This window comes from Ambystoma mexicanum, chromosome 6q, assembly GCF_040938575.1.
Source record: "Ambystoma mexicanum isolate Mex_15411 chromosome 6q, UKY_AmexF1_1, whole genome shotgun sequence".
NCBI classification, from domain to species: domain Eukaryota; kingdom Metazoa; phylum Chordata; class Amphibia; order Caudata; family Ambystomatidae; genus Ambystoma; species Ambystoma mexicanum.
Window position 1 is genome coordinate 1,657,592,888 of NC_090937.1, and position 18,661 is coordinate 1,657,611,548.

Consider the following 18,661-nt stretch of genomic DNA (forward strand, 5'->3'; position numbering starts at 1 on the left):
GAGGCCAAGGAGAATAAGAAAAGATGACTGGTTGGCATGATGAGCAGAGAGAAGTAGGTTCTGAAATTGACGAGAGCTGACTTAGTAGAGTGCAGAGATGGAAGCCAGATTGAAAACTATCCTAAAGGTAGTGAGCATCAAGGAGCTACGTGAGTCCGATGAAAACTACATACTTTATGATTTTGGAATAGTGAAGCGGCAGAGAGGCAGGACTAAAGTTGACAGGACAGTTAGGATCCACTCCTTGTTCCTCAAGGAGAGGGATGACAGTGGCCGACTTGTAGGATGATGGGAAAGTGGCGCCGTCCTGAGAGGAGGTGAAGAGGGAAGAAAGATATGAGCAACACTGCGAGCTACGGGTTTCACCATGTGTATGTACCTCTGCTTCACCTCTGGCCTTCACTTGGTGGTGGCTAATTATCCTGCGAGAGGGAGGGAGGGAGAAAGGAGGAAGGCAGAGAAGGAGGGAAGGAAGCAAGAAGGAAGGCAGAGAGGAAGGGAGGGAGAAAGGAAGGAAGGAAGGCAGAGAAGGAGGGAGGGAGGGAGAAAGGAAGGAAGGAAGGCAGAGAAGGAGGGAGGGGGGAAGGAAGGCAGAGAAGAAGGGAGGGAGGGAGGAAGGCAGGAAGGCAGCGAAGGGGGGAGGGAGGGAGGGAGGAAGGAAGGCAGAGAAGAAGGGAGGGAGAAAGGAAGGAAGGAAGGCAGAGAAGGAGGGAGGGAGGAAGGAAGGCAGAGAAGAAGGGAGGGAAGGAGAAAGGAAGGAAGGAAGGCAGAGAAGGAGGGAGGGAGGGAGAAAGGAAGGAAGGAAGGCAGAGAAGGGGTTACCAGTCATGTGGTCGAAAAATATTGGTCGACTGGACAAATGGTCGAACCAATTTGGTCGAAAACCAAATGGTCGAATTTTTATTTTTGGGGGGGGGGTCCCCCCCAGCCCCCTTTTTTTCTAAAAAAACCCTTTTTTTTTAAAAACGAACACCCGAAAAATAAATATATAATTAAAAAAAAAATTCGACCATTTGGTTTTCGACCAAATTGCGTCGACCAAATGACTGGACACCAGAGAAGGAGGGAGAAAGGAAGGCAGCGAAGAAGGGAGGGAGGGAGAAAGGAAGGCAGAGAAGGAGGGAGGGAGAAAGAAAGGCAGAGAAGGAGGGAGGGAGGGAGAAAGGAAGGAAGGAAGGCAGAGAAGGAGGGAGGGAGGAAGGAAGGCAGAGAGGAGGGAGGGAGAAAGGAAGGAAGGCAGAGAAGGAGGCAGGGAGGGAGGAAGGAAGGCAGAAAAGAAGGGAGGGAGTGAGGGAGGGAGGGAAGAAAGAAGGAAGGAGGGAAGGAAGGAAGGAAGGAAGGAAAGAAGGAAGGAAGGAAGGAAGGAAGGAAGGAAGGAAGGAAGGAAGGAAGGAAGGAAGGAAGGAAGGAAGGAAGGAAGGAAGGAAGGAAGGAAGGAAGGAAGGAAGGAAGGAAGGGAGGGAGGGAGGGAGGGAGGGAGGTAAAGAGAATGGGAGTGAAGGAGGAAAAGGGGAAGGAGGGAAAAAGGAAGGCGGGAAGATAAAGGGAGGAATAGAGGGAGGAAGGGAGGAAATGGGAGGATGGAGAGAGAGAAAGAGAGAGGGGAAGGGAGGGAGGATAGGTTTGCATATCATATATAAAGCTTAGCCTACAGGGACGGATGTGCTCTTTCGGGGCTGCAGGGGGCAGGATAGGTCCGTGTTAGAAGCAACTATCGGTTCTGTTTATGTATCTGTGTGTTCAGTGTCGTTAAAACATGTGGGACGATGACAGCCAATGCCGGGTGCGTCTCTGTCCCCAAACCTGCAGCTATGACATGTTGGTGCTAAAAAACAAAAACCATAACAGAATAAACACATGCGCGTATGCTTGGTGTTTTGCAGCCCTCATTAGCTGTCGGCATTAGTCCTGTTGCTGGGGTGTGATTGCTTCTTGATTTTCTCTGTGGCAGTGTGTGCTGCAGGTCTCTCGCGCTGCACGGCGGTGGGCCGGTTTGTTTTGGCTCTGCACTCACTCTTGGCAGTCAGTCAGTGGTTGTGTGTCCTGGACGCGGGCAGCACGTTTGTAGTAAATAAACACAAGGGCCTTGGCCGCCGCCTGCTTCTCGTTAGGGCCTTTCTCCCAAAGCAAATAAACTCGCAATAGAGCAGAACACGCCGAGTGCTGAGGAGTGCCGGTGAGCGCTGCGCAAGCAGCACACATCACCGCAAGATGGCACAGAAAGCACACACAAATCATGCAAACCGGGCACGGAGAACCACACACACACAAACACAAGCGCGAAGTGTGGCAATTTCACAAGGCGCGGCAAACCACACACACACACACACACACAAAAACGCGAAAGAAAAGGTGTGGCAACATTACACCGCATCCAAACCAGGAACGGCAAACCACACGCACGCACGCACGCACGTCAACGAAAAGTGTGTCAACATCACAAGGCACGGCAAACACCACAAAACGCGCAAGCGAATGTGTGGCAACATTACACAGCATCCGGTAAAAAAAAAAAACACTCACACAAAGAAACAAAAGGAAAAACTTAGAAACACACATTTGTCTTCATTTATTTGAAGACCAGGGATGGCTGTGCTACCACATTTACAGATGGAGCAAGCAGTGCCACGAGCGGTGCCTGTACACGGCCTGTACACTCGAAGGCACGTGAGGCCACGTCGTGAGGCAGCTATGAAGGTGCAAAGAAGTGGGTCATGAAATAAGTTACTTACAAATATACCATTAGGCTAGGAGTCAAACTTGAAGTACACCAAATTACTTTATTAGGCAGCAGAAATATTCACACACAATCGGCAAACACGTGTACACGTCAACACATGCACACACAACCTCCAAAAGCGCGCATATATAAGAGCAGAGACAAACACACACCTGTGACGAATCAACTTCAACAGGGCACTGGGATCTTACCTGAAGATACCCCAGATCATAGCCTGCAGCCTGGGCAGAGGGAACTTACCTGAAGATACTCCTGATCATAGCCTGCAGCCTGGGCAGAGGGAACTTACCTGCAGATACCCCAGATCATAGCCTGCAGCCTGGGCAGAGGGAACTTACCTGAAGATACCCCAGATCATAGCCTGCAGCCTGGGCCAGGGAACTTACCTGCAGATACCCCAGATCATAGCCTGCAGCCTGAGCAGAGGGAACCTACCTCCAGATACCCCAGATCATAGCCTGCAGCCTGGGCACAGGGAACTTACCTGAAGATACCCCAGATCACAGCCTGCAGCCTGGGCAAAGGGAACTTACCTGCAGATACCCCAGATCATAGCCTGCAGCCTGGGCACAGGGAACTTACCTGCAGATACCCCAGATCATAGCCTGCAGCCTGGGCAGAGGGAACTTACCTGAAAATACCCCAGATCATAGCCTGCCGCCTGGGCACAGGGAATTTACCTGAAGATACCCCAGATCATAGCCTGCAGCCTGGGCACATGGAACTTACCTGAAGATACCCCAGATCATAGCCTGCAGCCTGGGCCAGGGAACCTACCTGTAGATACCCCAGATCATAGCCTGCAGCCTGGGCCTGGGAACCTACCTGCAGATACCCCAGATCATAGCCTGCAGCGTGGGCACATGGAACTTACCTGAAGATACCCCAGATCATAGCCTGCAGCCTGGGCACAAGGAACCTACCTGCAGATACCCCAGATCATAGCCTGCAGCTGGGCCAGGGAACCTACCTGCAGATACCCCAGATCATAGCCTGCAGCCTGGGCACATGGAACTTACCTGAAGATACCCCAGATCATAGCCTGCAGCCTGGGCACAAGGAACCTACCCACAGATACCCCGGATCATAGCCTGCAGCCTGGGCCAGGGAACCTACCTGCAGACACCCCACATCATAGCCTGCAACCTGGGCCAGGGAACCTACCTGCAGATAGCCCAGATCATAGCCTGCAGCCTGGGCACATGGAACTTACCTGATGATACCCCAGATCATCGCCTGCGGCCTGGGCACAGGGAATTTACCTGCTGATACCCCAGATCATAGCCTGCAGCCTGGGCACAGGGAACTTACCTGCAGATACCCCAGATCACAGCGTGCAGCCTGGGCACAGGGAACTTACCTGAAGATACCCCAGATCATAGCCTGCAGCCTGGGCCAGGTACCTTACCTACAGATACCACAGATCATAGCCTGCAGCCTGGGCACAGGGAATTTACCTGCAGATACCCCAGATCATAGCCTGCAGCCTGGGCCAGGGAACTTACCTGCAGATACCCCAGATCATAGCCTGCAGCCTGAGCAGAGGGAACCTACCCAGATACCCCAGATCATAGCCTGCAGCCTGGGCACAGGGAACTTACCTGAAGATACCCCAGATCACAGCCTGCAGCCTGGGCAAAGGGAACTTACCTGCAGATACCCCAGATCATAGCCTGCAGCCTGGGCACAGGGAATTTACCTGCAGATACCCCAGATCATAGCCTGCAGCCTGGGCACAGGGAACTTACCTGAAGATACCCCAGATCATAGCCTGCAGCCTGGGCACAGGGAACCTACCTGCAGATACCCCAGATCATAGCCTGCAGCCTGGGCACAGGGAACTTACCTTAAGATACCCCAGATCATAGCTTGCAGCCTGGGCACAGGGAATTTACCTGAAGATACCCTATACCATAGCCTGCAGCGTGGGCACAGGGAACTTACCTGAAGATACCCCAGATCACAGCCTGAAGCCTGGGCCAGGTAACTTACCTGCAGATACCCCAGATAATAGCCTGCAGCCTGGGCACAGGGAACTTACCTGAAGATACCCCAGATCATAGCCTGCAGCCTGGGCCAGGTAACTTACTTGCAGATACCACAGATCATAGCCTGCAGCCTGGGCGCAGGGAACGTACCTGCAGATACCCCAGATCATAGCCTGCAGCTTGGGCCAGGTAACTTACCTGCAGATACCCAAGATCATAGCCTGCAGCCTGGGCCAGGTAACTTACCTGCAGATACCCCAGATCATAGCCTGCAGCCTGGGGACAGGGAACCTACCTGCAGATACCCCAGATCATAGCCTGCAGCCTGGGCACAGGGAACTTAACTGCAGATACCCCAGATTATAGCATGCAGCCTGGGCCACGTAACTTACATGCAGATACCCCAGATCATAGCCTGCAGCCTGGGCACACTGAATTTACCTGCAGATACCCCAGATCATAGCCTGCAGCCTGGGCACAGGGAACTTACCTGCAGATACCCCAAATCATTGCCTGCAGCCTGGGCACAGGGAACTCACCTGCAGATACCCCAGATCATAGCCTGCAGCCTGGGCACAGGGAAATTACCTGCAGACACCCCAGATCATAGCCTGCAGCCTGGGCACAGGGAACTTACCTGAAGATACACCTGATCATAGCCTGCAGCCTGGGCCACGTAACTTTCCTGCAGATACCCCAGATCATAGCCTACAGCCTGGGCCAGAGAACTTACCTGCAGATACACAGGTCATAGCCTGCAGCCTGGGCACACGGAATTTACCTGCAGATACCCCAGATCATAGCCTGCAGCCTGGGCACAGGGAACTTACCTGCAGATACCCCAAATCATTGCCTGCAGCCTGGGCACAGGGAACTTACCTGCAGATACCCCAGATCATAGCCTGCAGCCTGGGCACAGGGAACTTACCTGCAGACACCCCAGATCATAGCCTGCAGCCTGGGCACAGGGAACTTACCTGCAGATACACCTGATCATAGCCTGCAGCCTGGGCCACGTAACTTTCCTGCAGATACCCCAGATCATAGCCTGCAGCTGGGCCAGGGAACCTACCTGCAGATAGCCCAGATCATAGCCTGCAGCCTGGGCACATGGAACTTACCTGAAGATACCCCAGATCATCGCCTGCTGCCTGGGCACAGGGAATTTACCTGCTGATACCCCAGATCATAGCCTGCAGCCTGGGCACAGGGAACTTACCTGCAGATACCCCAGATCACAGCGTGCAGCCTGGGCACAGGGAACTTACCTGCAGATACCCCAGATCATAGCCTGCAGCCTGGGCCAGGTAACTTACCTGCAGATACCACAGATCATAGCCTGCAGCCTGGGCACAGGGAATTTACCTGCAGATACCCCAGATCATAGCCTGCAGCCTGGGCCAGGGAACTTACCTGCAGATACCCCAGATCATAGCCTGCAGCCTGAGCAGAGGGAACCTACCCAGATACCCCAGATCATAGCCTGCAGCCTGGGCACAGGGAACTTACCTGAAGATACCCCAGATCACAGCCTGCAGCCTGGGCAAAGGGAACTTACCTGCAGATACCCCAGATCATAGCCTGCAGCCTGGGCACAGGGAATTTACCTGCAGATACCCCAGATCATAGCCTGCAGCCTGGGCACAGGGAACTTACCTGAAGATACCCCAGATCATAGCCTGCAGCCTGGGCACAGGGAACCTACCTGCAGATACCCCAGATCATAGCCTGCAGCCTGGGCACAGGGAACTTACCTGAAGATACCCCAGATCATAGCTTGCAGCCTGGGCACAGGGAATTTACCTGAAGATACCGTATACCATAGCCTGCAGCCTGGGCACAGGGAACTTACCTGAAGATACCCCAGATCACAGCCTGAAGCCTGGGCCAGGTAACTTACCTGCAGATACCCCAGATAATAGCCTGCAGCCTGGGCACAGGGAACTTACCTGAAGATACCCCAGATCATAGCCTGCAGCCTGGGCCAGGTAACTTACTTGCAGATACCACAGATCATAGCCTGCAGCCTGGGCGCAGGGAACTTACCTGCAGATACCCCAGATCATAGCCTGCAGCTTGGGCCAGGTAACTTACCTGCAGATACCCAAGATCATAGCCTGCAGCCTGGGCCAGGTAAATTACCTGCAGATACCCCAGATCATAACCTGCAGCCTGGGGACAGGGAACCTACCTGCAGATACCCCAGATCATAGCCTGCAGCCTGGGCACAGGGAACTTAACTGCAGATACCCCAGATTATAGCATGCAGCCTGGGCCAGGTAACTTACATGCAGATACCCCAGATCATAGCCTGCAGCCTGGGCACACGGAATTTACCTGCAGATACCCCAGATCATAGCCTGCAGCCTGGGCAGAGGGAATTTACCTGCAGATACCCCAAATCATTGCCTGCAGCCTGGGCACAGGGAACTTACCTGCAGATACCCCAGATCATAGCCTGCAGCCTGGGCACAGGGAACTTACCTGCAGACACCCCAGATCATAGCCTGCAGCCTGGGCACAGGGAACTTACCTGCAGATACACCTGATCATAGCCTGCAGCCTGGGCCACGTAACTTTCCTGCAGATACCCCAGATCATAGCCTACAGCCTGGGCCAGAGAACTTACCTGCAGATACACAGGTCATAGCCTGCAGCCTGGGCCAGGTAACTTACCTGCAGATACCCCAGATCATAGCCTGCAGCCTGGGCACAGGGAACTTACCTGCAGATACCCCAGATCATAGCCTGCAGCCTGGGCACAGGGAACTTACCTGCAGATACCCCAGATCATAGCCTGCAGCCATTGCAGAGGGAACTTACCTATAGAGACTCAGATCATAGCCTGCAGCCTGGGCCAGGTAACCTACCTGCAGATACCCCAGATCATAGCCTGCAGCCTGGGCACAGGGAACATACCTGCAGATACACCAGCTCATAGCCTGCAGCCTGGGCACAGGGAACTTATCTACAGAGACCGAGATCATAGCCTGAGGCCTGGGCCAGTTAACTTACCTGCAGATACCAGATCATAGCCTGCAGCCTGGGCACAGGGAACTTAATTACAGATACCCCGGATCATAGCCTGCAGCCTAGGCACAGGGAAATTACCTGCAGATACACAGATCATAGCCTGCAGCCTGGACCAGGTAACTTACCTGCTGATACCCCAGAACATAGCCTGCAGCCTGGGCACAGGAAACTTACCTACAGACACCCAGATCATAGCCTGCAGCCTGGGCCAGGTAATTTACCTGCAGATACCCCAGATCATAGCCTGCAGCCTGGGCAGAGGGAACCTACCTGCAGATACCCCAGATCATAGCCTGCAGCCTGGGCACAGGGAACTTACCTGCAGATACCCCAGATCATAGCCTGCAGCCTGGGCACAGGAAACTTACCTGCAGATACCCCAGATCATAGCCTGCAGCCTGGGCACAGGGAATTTACCTGCAGATACCCCAGATCATAGCCTGCAGCCTGCGCACAGGAAACTTACCTGCAGATACCCCAGATCATAGCCTGCAGTCTGGGCACAGGGAACTTACCGCAGATACCCGAGATCATATCCTGCAGCCTGGGCATAGGGAACTTACCTACAGAGACCCAGATCATAGCCTGCAGCCTGGGCCAGGTAACTTACCTGCAGATACTCCTGATCATAGCCTGCAGCCTGGGCACAGGGAGCTTACCTGCAGATACCCCAGATCATAGCCTGCAGCCTGGGCATAGATAACTTACCTGCAGATAACCCAGATCATAGCATGCAGCCTGGGCACAGGGAACCTACCTGCAGATACACCAGATCATAGCCTGCAGTCTGGGCACAGGGTACTTACCTGAAGATACCCCAGATCATAGCCTGCAGCCTGGGCCAGGGAACTTACCTGCAGATACACAGGTCATAGCCTGCAGCCTGGGCCAGGTAACTTATCCGAAGATACCCCAGATCACAGCCTGCAGCCTGAGCACAGGGAACCTACCTGCAGATACCCCAGATCATAGCCTTCAGCCTGGGAACAGGGACTCAACCTGCAGATACCCCATATCATAGCCTGCATCCTAGGGACAGGGAACTTACCTGCAGATACCCCACATCATAGCCTGCAGCCTGGGCCAGGGAACCTACCTGCAGATACACAAATCATAGCCTGCAGCCTGAGCATAGGGAACCTACCTGCAGATTCACTAAATCATTGCCTGCAGCCTGAGCACAGGGAACTTACCTGCAGATACACAGATCATAGCCTGCATCCTAGCACAAGGAACTTGCCTGCAGATACCCCAGATTACAGCCTGCAGCCTGGCACAAGGAACTTACCTGCAGATACTCCTGATCATAGCCTTCAGCATGGGCACAGGGAACTTACCTGCAGATACACAGATCATAGGCTGCAGCCTGGACACAGGGAACTTACCTGCAGATACCCCAGATCACAGCCTGCAGACTGAACACAGGGAACCTGCCTGCAGATACCCCAGATCATAGCCTTCAGCCTGGGTACAGTGACTCAACCTGCAGATACCCCATTCATAGCCTGCAGCCTGGGCACAGGGAACTTACCTGCAGATACCCTAGATCATAGCCTGCAGCCTGGGCAGAGGGAACTTGCCTGCAGATGCCCCAGATCATAGCCTGCAGCCTGGGCACAGGGAACTTACCTGCAGATACCCCTGATCATAGCCTGCAGCCTGGGTACATGGAATTTACCTGCAGATACCCAAGATCACAGCCTTTAGACTGGGCACAGGGAACTTACCTGCAGATACACCAGATCATAGCCTGCAGTGTAGGCACAGGGAACTTTCCTGCAGATACCCCAGATCATAGCCTGCAGCCTGGGCACAGGGAACTTACCTGCAGATACACCAGATCATAGCCTGCAGCTTGGGCACAGGGAACTTACCTACAGAGACCCAGATCATAGCCTGCAGCCTGGGGCAGGTAATTTACCTGCAGATATCCGAGATCACAGCCTGCGGCCTGAGCACAGGGAACCTACCTGCAGATACCCCAGATCATACCCTTCAGCCTGGGCACAAGGACTCAACCTGCAGATACCCCGTATCATAGCCTGCAGCCTGGGCACAGGGAACTTACCTGCAGATACCTCAGATCATAGCCTGCAGCCTGGGCCAGGGAACCTACCTGCAGATACTCCTGATCATAGCCTGCAGCCTGGGCACAGGGAGCTTACCTGCAGATACCCAAGATCATAGCCTGCAGCCTGGGCATAGATAACTTACCTGCAGATACCCCAGATCATAGCATGCAGCCTGGGCACAGGGAACCTACCTGCAGATACACCAGATCATAGCCTGCAGCCTGGGCCAGGGAACTTACCTGCAGATACACCTGATCATAGCCTGCAGCCTGGGCAGGTTTCTTACCTGCAGATACCCCAGATCATAGCCTGCAGCCTGGGCACAGGGAACTTACCTGGAGATACCCCAGATCATAGCCTGCAGCCTGGGCAGAGGGAACATACCTGTAGATACCCCAGATCATAGCCTGCAGCATGGGCATAGGGAACTTACCTACAGAGACCCAGATCATAGCCTGCAGCCGGGGCACAGGGAACTTACCTGCAGATCCCCCAGATCATAGCCTGCAGCCTGGGCCAGGGAACTTACCTGCAGATACACAGGTCATAGCCTGCAGCCTGGGCCAGGTAACTTACCTGCAGATACCCCATGTCATAGCCTGCAGCCTGGGCACAGGGAACTTACCTGCAGATACCCCAGATCATAGCCTGCTGCCTGGGCAGAGGGAACTTACCTATAGAGACTCAGATCATAGCCTGCAGCCTTGGCCAGGTAAATTACCTGCAGATACCCCAGATCATAGCCTGCAGCCTGGGCACAGGGAACTTACCTGCAGATACACCAGATCATAGACTGCAGCCAGGGCACAGGGAACTTACCTGCAGATACCCCAGATCATAGCCTACAGCCTAGGCACAGGGAAATTACCTGCAGATACACAGATCACAGCCTGCAGCCAGGGCGCAAGGAACTTACCTGAACTTACCCCAGATCATAGCCTGCAACCTGGGCATAGCCTGCAACTTACCTGCAGATACCCCAGGTCATAGCCTGCAACCTGGGCCAGGTAATTTACCTGCAGATACCCCAGATCATAGCCTGCAGCCTGGGCAGAGGGAACCTACCTGCAGAAACCCCAGATCACAGCCTGCAGACTGAACACAGGAACCTGCCTGCCGATACCCCAGATCATAGCCTTCAGCCTGGGTACAGTGACTCAACCTGCAGATACCCCATTCATAGCCTGCAGCCTGGGCACAGGGAATTTACCTGCAGATACCCCAGATCATAGCCTGCAGCCTGGACACAAGGAACCTACCTGCAGATACCCCAGATCATAGCCTGCAGCCTGGGCAGAGGGAACTTGCCTGCAGATGCCCCAGATCATAGCCTGCAGCCTGGGCACAGGGAACTTACCTGCAGATACCCCTGATCATAGCCTGCAGCCTGGGCACATGGAATTTACCTGCAGATACCCCAGATCACAGCCTGTAGACTGGGCACAGGGAACTTACCTGCAGATACACCAGATCATAGCCTGCAGTGTGGGCACAGGGAACTTTCCTGCAGATACCCCAGATCATAGCCTGCAGCCTGGGCACAGGGAACTTACCTGCAGATACACCAGATCATAGCCTGCAGCCTGGGCACAGGGAACTTACCTACAGAGACCCAGATCATAGCCTGCAGCCTGGGCCAGGTAATTTACCTGCAGATACCCGAGATCACAGCCTGCAGCCTGAGCACAGGGAACCTACCTGCAGATACCCCAGATCATACCCTTCAGCCTGGGCACAAGGACTCAACCTGCAGATACCCCAAATCATAGCCTGCAGCCTGGGCAAGGGGCCTTACCTGCAGATACCTCAGATCATAGCCTGCAGCCTGGGCCAGGGAACCTACCTGCAGATACCCCAGATCATAGCCTTCAACCTGGGCACAACCTGTAGATACCCCATATCATAGCCTGCAGCCTGGCACAAGGAACGTACCTGCAGATACTCCTGATCATAGCCTTCAGCATTGGAACTTACCTGCAGATAACCAGGTCATAGCCTGCAGCCTGAGCAAGGTAACATACCTGCAGATACCCCAGATCATAGCCTGCAGCCTGGGCACAGTGAACTTACCTGCAGATACCCCAGATCATAGCCGGCAGCCTGGGCATAGGGAACATACCTACAGATACCCCAGATCATAGCCTGCAGCCTGGGCACAGGGAACTTACCTGGAAATACCCCAGATCATAGCCTGCAACCTGGGCAGAGGGAACCTACCTGAAGATACCCCAGATCATAGCCTGCAGCCTGGGCAAAGGGAACTTACCTGCAGATACCCCAGATCACAGCCTGCAGCCTGAGCACAGGGAACCTACCTGCAGATACCCCAGATCATAGCCTTCAGCCTGAGTAAAGAGGCTCAACCTGCAGATACCCCATATCATAGCCTGCAGCCTGGGCACAGGGATTTTACCTGCATATACCCCAGATCATAGCCCGCAGCTTGGAACAGGGAACTTACCTGCAGATACCCCAGATCATAGCCTGCAGCCTGGGCAGACGGAACTTACCTGCAGATACCCCAGATCATAGCCTGCAGCCTGGGCACAGGGATCATACCTGCAGATACACCAGATCATAGCCTGCAGCCTGGGCACAGGGAATTTACCCTCAGATACCCCAAATCATAGCCTGCAGCCTGGGCACAGGGAACTTACCTACAGAGACCCAGATCATAGCCTGCAGCCTGGGCCAGGTAACTTACCTGCAGATATCCCAGATCATAGCCTGCAGCCTGGGCAGAGGTACCTTACCTGAAGATACCCCAGATCATAGCCTGCAGCCTGGGGACAGGGAACTTACCTGCAGATGCCCCAGATCATAGCCTGCATCCTATGCACAGGGAACTTACCTGCAGATACCCCAGATCATAGCCTGCAGCCTGGGCACAGGAAACTTACCTGCAGATACCCCAGATCATAGCCTGCAGCCTGGGCACAGGGAACCTACCTCCAGATACCCCAGATCATAGCCTGCAGCCTGGGCACAGGGAACTTAACTGAAGATACCCCAGATCACAGCCTGCAGCCTGGGCAAAGGGAACTTACCTGCAGATACCCCAGATCATAGCCTGCAGCCTGGGCACAGGGAACTTACCTGCAGATACCCCAGATCATAGCCTGCAGCCTGGGCAGAGGGAACTTACCTGAAAATACCCCAGATCATAGCCTGCCGCCTGGGCACAGGGAATTTACCTGAAGATACCCCAGATCATAGCCTGCAGCCTGGGCACATGGAACTTACCTGAAGATACCCCAGATCATAGCCTGCAGCCTGGGCCAGGGAACCTACCTGTAGATACCCCAGATCATAGCCCGCAGCTTGGAACAGGGAACTTACCTGCAGATACCCCAGATCATAGCCTGCAGCCTGGGCAGACGGAACTTACCTGCAGATACCCCAGATCATAGCCTGCAGCCTGGGCACAGGGATCATACCTGCAGATACACCAGATCATAGCCTGCAGCCTGGGCACAGGGAATTTACCCTCAGATACCCCAAATCATAGCCTGCAGCCTGGGCACAGGGAACTTACCTACAGAGACCCAGATCATAGCCTGCAGCCTGGGCCAGGTAACTTACCTGCAGATATCCCAGATCATAGCCTGCAGCCTGGGCAGAGGTACCTTACCTGAAGATACCCCAGATCATAGCCTGCAGCCTGGGGACAGGGAACTTACCTGCAGATGCCCCAGATCATAGCCTGCATCCTATGCACAGGGAACTTACCTGCAGATACCCCAGATCATAGCCTGCAGCCTGGGCACAGGAAACTTACCTGCAGATACCCCAGATCATAGCCTGCAGCCTGGGCACAGGGAACCTACCTCCAGATACCCCAGATCATAGCCTGCAGCCTGGGCACAGGGAACTTAACTGAAGATACCCCAGATCACAGCCTGCAGCCTGGGCAAAGGGAACTTACCTGCAGATACCCCAGATCATAGCCTGCAGCCTGGGCACAGGGAACTTACCTGCAGATACCCCAGATCATAGCCTGCAGCCTGGGCAGAGGGAACTTACCTGAAAATACCCCAGATCATAGCCTGCCGCCTGGGCACAGGGAATTTACCTGAAGATACCCCAGATCATAGCCTGCAGCCTGGGCACATGGAACTTACCTGAAGATACCCCAGATCATAGCCTGCAGCCTGGGCCAGGGAACCTACCTGTAGATACCCCAGATCATAGCCTGCAGCCTGGGCCTGGGAACCTACCTGCAGATACCCCAGATCATAGCCTGCAGCGTGGGCACATGGAACTTACCTGAAGATACCCCAGATCATAGCCTGCAGCCTGGGCACAAGGAACCTACCTGCAGATACCCCAGATCATAGCCTGCAGCTGGGCGAGGGAACCTACCCGCAGATACCCCAGATCATAGCCTGCAGCCTGGGCACATGGAACTTACCTGAAGATACCCCAGATCATAGCCTGCAGCCTGGGCACAAGGAACCTACCCACAGATACCCCGGATCATAGCCTGCAGCCTGGGCCAGGGAACCTACCTGCAGACACCCAACATCATAGCCTGCAACCTGGGCCAGGGAACCTACCTGCAGATAGCCCAGATCATAGCCTGCAGCCTGGGCACATGGAACTTACCTGAAGATACCCCAGATCATCGCCTGCTGCCTGGGCACAGGGAATTTACCTGCTGATACCCCAGATCATAGCCTGCAGCCTGGGCACAGGGAACTTACCTGCAGATACCCCAGATCACAGCGTGCAGCCTGGGCACAGGGAACTTACCTGAAGATACCCCAGATCATAGCCTGCAGCCTGGGCCAGGTAACTTACCTACAGATACCACAGATCATAGCCTGCAGCCTGGGCACAGGGAATTTACCTGCAGATACCCCAGATCATAGCCTGCAGCCTGGGCCAGGGAACTTACCTGCAGATACCCCAGATCATAGCCTGCAGCCTGAGCAGAGGGAACCTACCCAGATACCCCAGATCATAGCCTGCAGCCTGGGCACAGGGAATTTACCTGCAGATACCCCAGATCATAGCCTGCAGCCTGGGCACAGGGAACTTACCTGAAGATACCCCAGATCATAGCCTGCAGCCTGGGGACAGGGAACTTACCTGCAGATGCCCCAGATCATAGCCTGCATCCTATGCACAGGGAACTTACCTGCAGATACCCCAGATCATAGCCTGCAGCCTGGGCACAGGAAACTTACCTGCAGATACCCCAGATCATAGCCTGCAGCCTGGGCACAGGGAACCTACCTCCAGATACCCCAGATCATAGCCTGCAGCCTGGGCACAGGGAACTTACCTGAAGATACCCCAGATCACAGCCTGCAGCCTGGGCAAAGGGAACTTACCTGCAGATACCCCAGATCATAGCCTGCAGCCTGGGCACAGGGAACTTACCTGCAGATACCCCAGATCATAGCCTTCAGCCTGGGCAGAGGGAACTTACCTGAAAATACCCCAGATCATAGCCTGCCGCCTGGGCACAGGGAATTTACCTGAAGATACCCCAGATCATAGCCTGCAGCCTGGGCACATGGAACTTACCTGAAGATACCCCAGATCATAGCCTGCAGCCTGGGCCAGGGAACCTACCTGTAGATACCCCAGATCATAGCCTGCAGCCTGGGCCTGGGAACCTACCTGCAGATACCCCAGATCATAGCCTGCAGCGTGGGCACATGGAACTTACCTGAAGATACCCCAGATCATAGCCTGCAGCCTGGGCACAAGGAACCTACCTGCAGATACCCCAGATCATAGCCTGCAGCTGGGCCAGGGAACCTACCTGCAGATACCCCAGATCATAGCCTGCAGCCTGGGCACATGGAACTTACCTGAAGATACCCCAGATCATAGCCTGCAGCCTGGGCACAAGGAACCTACCCACAGATACCCCGGATCATAGCCTGCAGCCTGGGCCAGGGAACCTACCTGCAGACACCCCACATCATAGCCTGCAACCTGGGCCAGGGAACCTACCTGCAGATAGCCCAGATCATAGCCTGCAGCCTGGGCACATGGAACTTACCTGAAGATACCCCAGATCATCGCCTGCTGCCTGGGCACAGGGAATTTACCTGCTGATACCCCAGATCATAGCCTGCAGCCTGGGCACAGGGAACTTACCTGCAGATACCCCAGATCACAGCGTGCAGCCTGGGCACAGGGAACTTACCTGAAGATACCCCAGATCATAGCCTGCAGCCTGGGCCAGGTAACTTACCTACAGATACCACAGATCATAGCCTGCAGCCTGGGCACAGGGAATTTACCTGCAGATACCCCAGATCATAGCATGCAGCCTGGGCCAGGGAACTTACCTGCAGATACCCCAGATCATAGCCTGCAGCCTGAGCAGAGGGAACCTACCCAGATACCCCAGATCATAGCCTGCAGCCTGGGCACAGGGAACTTACCTGAAGATACCCCAGATCACAGCCTGCAGCCTGGGCAAAGGGAACTTACCTGCAGATACCCCAGATCATAGCCTGCAGGCTGGGCACAGGGAATTTACCTGCAGATACCCCAGATCATAGCCTGCAGCCTGGGCACAGGGAACTTACCTGAAGATACCCCAGATCATAGCCTGCAGCCTGGGCACAGGGAACCTACCTGCAGATACCCCAGATCATAGCCTGCAGCCTGGGCACAGGGAACTTACCTTAAGATACCCCAGATCATAGCTTGCAGCCTGGGCACAGGGAATTTACCTGAAGATACCCTATACCATAGCCTGCAGCGTGGGCACAGGGAACTTACCTGAAGATACCCCAGATCACAGCCTGAAGCCTGGGCCAGGTAACTTACCTGCAGATACCCCAGATAATAGCCTGCAGCCTGGGCACAGGGAACTTACCTGAAGATACCCCAGATCATAGCCTGCAGCCTGGGCCAGGTAACTTACTTGCAGATACCACAGATCACAGCCTGCAGCCTGGGCGCAGGGAACTTACCTGCAGATACCCCAGATCATAGCCTGCAGCTTGGGCCAGGTAACTTACCTGCAGATACCCAAGATCATAGCCTGCAGCCTGGGCCAGGTAACTTACCTGCAGATACCCCAGATCATAGCCTGCAGCCTGGGGACAGGGAACCTACCTGCAGATACCCCAGATCATAGCCTGCAGCCTGGGCACAGGGAACTTAACTGCAGATACCCCAGATTATAGCATGCAGCCTGGGCCACGTAACTTACATGCAGATACCCCAGATCATAGCCTGCAGCCTGGGCACACTGAATTTACCTGCAGATACCCCAGATCATAGCCTGCAGCCTGGGCACAGGGAACTTACCTGCAGATACCCCAAATCATTGCCTGCAGCCTGGGCACAGGGAACTCACCTGCAGATACCCCAGATCATAGCCTGCAGCCTGGGCACAGGGAAATTACCTGCAGACACCCCAGATCATAGCCTGCAGCCTGGGCACAGGGAACTTACCTGAAGATACACCTGATCATAGCCTGCAGCCTGGGCCACGTAACTTTCCTGCAGATACCCCAGATCATAGCCTACAGCCTGGGCCAGAGAACTTACCTGCAGATACACAGGTCATAGCCTGCAGCCTGGGCACACGGAATTTACCTGCAGATACCCCAGATCATAGCCTGCAGCCTGGGCACAGGGAACTTACCTGCAGATACCCCAAATCATTGCCTGCAGCCTGGGCACAGGGAACTTACCTGCAGATACCCCAGATCATAGCCTGCAGCCTGGGCACAGGGAACTTACCTGCAGACACCCCAGATCATAGCCTGCAGCCTGGGCACAGGGAACTTACCTGCAGATACACCTGATCATAGCCTGCAGCCTGGGCCACGTAACTTTCCTGCAGATACCCCAGATCATAGCCTGCAGCTGGGCCAGGGAACCTACCTGCAGATAGCCCAGATCATAGCCTGCAGCCTGGGCACATGGAACTTACCTGAAGATACCCCAGATCATCGCCTGCTGCCTGGGCACAGGGAATTTACCTGCTGATACCCCAGATCATAGCCTGCAGCCTGGGCACAGGGAACTTACCTGCAGATACCCCAGATCACAGCGTGCAGCCTGGGCACAGGGAACTTACCTGAAGATACCCCAGATCATAGCCTGCAGCCTGGGCCAGGTAACTTACCTGCAGATACCACAGATCATAGCCTGCAGCCTGGGCACAGGGAATTTACCTGCAGATACCCCAGATCATAGCCTGCAGCCTGGGCCAGGGAACTTACCTGCAGATACCCCAGATCATAGCCTGCAGCCTGAGCAGAGGGAACCTACCCAGATACCCCAGATCATAGCCTGCAGCCTGGGCACAGGGAACTTACCTGAAGATACCCCAGATCACAGCCTGCAGCCTGGGCAAAGGGAACTTACCTGCAGATACCCCAGATCATAGCCTGCAGCCTGGGCACAGGGAATTTACCTGCAGATACCCCAGATCATAGCCTGCAGCCTGGGCACAGGGAACTTACCTGAAGATACCCCAGATCATAGCCTGCAGCCTGGGCACAGGGAACCTACCTGCAGATACCCCAGATCATAGCCTGCAGCCTGGGCACAGGGAACTTACCTGAAGATACCCCAGATCATAGCTTGCAGCCTGGGCACAGGGAATTTACCTGAAGATACCGTATACAATAGCCTGCAGCCTGGGCACAGGGAACTTACCTGAAGATACCCCAGATCACAGCCTGAAGCCTGGGCCAGGTAACTTACCTGCAGATACCCCAGATAATAGCCTGCAGCCTGGGCACAGGGAACTTACCTGAAGATACCCCAGATCATAGCCTGCAGCCTGGGCCAGGTAACTTACTTGCAGATACCACAGATCATAGCCTGCAGCCTGGGCGCAG